General features: G+C 41.0%; 1 pseudogene across 1 annotated transcript in view; it reads right to left on the bottom strand.

The window, feature by feature from the left end:
- Nucleotides 1–804, bottom strand: part of LOC307091325 (L-amino-acid oxidase-like) — a 4,486-nt pseudogene extending 3,682 nt beyond the window's left edge. The window contains exons 1-3 of the transcript in view: nucleotides 798–804; nucleotides 634–666; nucleotides 1–132 (exon numbers count right to left, since the gene is read on the bottom strand). The exon at nucleotides 1–132 is cut by the window's left edge and continues 17 nt beyond it. The product of the transcript in view is annotated as an L-amino-acid oxidase-like (transcript). The remainder of the gene's footprint in view (nucleotides 133–633; nucleotides 667–797) is intronic.
- Between the last annotated feature and the right edge of the window lie 1,357 nt (nucleotides 805–2,161).

The raw sequence follows: 2,161 nt of genomic DNA on the forward strand, positions 1-2,161 counted from the left end.
CATGGATACTGATGTCCAGAAGCTCCTGGTAGTCCTTGTCCTCCAGACAGCCACTGAGCTGATCCTTGAAACTGCGGAGGTCCTCCGTAGCTCCCTGTGGCCAGGACACACAGGCCAGCAACAACACAACTACTGCACATTCAAACGCCTTGAGGTGTCAGTGTTACATTTACATATCATTCATGAAGGTTGTTTAGTTAAGCTGGCAAGCTATTGCTACTGGGAGCTGCCCACTACAAATACAGTATTATACTGGGGACACAGGGAGATAGGGATGTAAACGTATAAACCTTGAGTAAATGAGTGCAAGCAGAAAATATTGCAATAGAAAATCGTAGCATACTTATTTTTCGTTTCTGCGATATTTTATCAATACAATTTACTATGTCGATATTTATTTAATAGTCTGAAATAAAGACTTTGGAGTTGAAAATTGTGGTTAAGACTAAGATACGTTTTTTTTCTTCACCAATGATTAGAGGTAGGCCCGGGAAGGTTGCGTTACCCAAGAGTTCTACAAGTTTTACAATGATGACACGTTGAAAGAGCAGATCAGTCAACACAAGTAGAAAACATCAAAGGATATATTTGTCTTTTCTTGAGTTCCAACAGATGCTTTCTGAGTGTACTCACCTGGTTTCCAGAGGGCCATCGATGCTGTCGTCTCTGATGGATACTGAGGAGATAAGAGCTGGAAGAGTGGAACCTCAACTTTGAGCACTAACAAAGCCAATATTTTGTATGTCTGTCTCTATATTTATTTATTTATCTATCAAATGCTTAATTAGATTTGTTACCAGCCATGGTGAGCTAGATCAATCAGTAACAGAGAAGGTCATGGGTTCCTACCTTTAATGTTAAAGCCCTCCCTCCGACTGTTTGCCGACCGAGCAGAGCAGGTAAATAGCAGACCCTATCATGAGACGCTGATCATATGATTGACAGGGAAAGCAAAATTCTGAATAGTAACGATGTGCCAATCAATCATATCCAGAATCAGACCAGAGTTTTCATGGTCAGGGAATGTCTTGGGCAAAAATGGACATGGTAATGCAGATGGTTCCCAGTACAACCAAATTTCACTGCTGGTTTTACTGGTTAGACTGGTAGCTGCCCCCAGGTGCTGACAAAAATCAGCAAGAAAGAGGGATAGGATCTAATCGCAGACTACTACTCAGGAAACGTAACAAAAAAAGTATTCTAATAAAGAACTCAAGATATCTGTTCCATGACCAGGCAGAACAACACTACAAGTTGGGCACCAAATGGATAAAGGGAAAAATAACAGGAACCGACAAGGGAATAAAGGAGGTGAACTTGTATAAATGGGGAGAGAGTGAACAAGGAATGAGTTGCAGGTGGGAAGATAGACAAGGCCACCTGCAACTCCGAGGGGAATGAGGTTATGTTATGTACGTTTCCATAAGACATGAGACACTAAGACACTGTAAGCTCTCAGTGATGATCTAGTAGTGTATAGTAACCATCTCAAGTATGTTTCCCTGCTTAGATACTGGATTCCCCCCCCCCCCCAACCCAATATTTGGCCTGTTAAGCCCTTTGAGACTGTAATGGTGATTAAGGGCTATACAAATAAAATTGAATTGAATTGAATTGGCCTCTGATGCTTTAAACTTTTTTTACAGTTCAAATTATTTCACAACACAGGTGATTGCAGGCTAGAGATGTGAAGTGAGCGGAAAAAATCGAAGGATATCTATTGGACATGGGGGAGAACGAATTTAAACATATAGTTAAGGTCTGAACATTACAATGGTAGTCTATGTTGTGCTAGATATGAATCAGAAAGGGCAATCATGGCCAGGCATGTCTTTCAACCAGTGTTAATGGTAAAAATGGACCAGGTAATGTAGAAGGTCCCAAGTATAACCTCATTATTCTACTGGTTTTACTGGGAGCTGCCCAGTAAATCCACAGCTTTCTGGTGGTTAGACTGGTAGCTGCCCAATATATTATTATATTATGCATATTATGCATATATCTACATCTGGTTAGAAGTCATTGAGGTGGTCCATTGTTATTGGTAACAGGTGTGTCCAATTGAGGTCCAAAGTGGACACTCTTCAAGGCCATGTATGTCATGGCATGTGATGAGTAACAGAATGATGGGAGGTTTGGACAGGAAAATAGACCTGTGATG

This window comes from Pollachius pollachius (genome assembly GCF_949987615.1).
Source record: "Pollachius pollachius genome assembly, chromosome: 20".
In the NCBI taxonomy this organism is placed as follows: domain Eukaryota; kingdom Metazoa; phylum Chordata; class Actinopteri; order Gadiformes; family Gadidae; genus Pollachius; species Pollachius pollachius.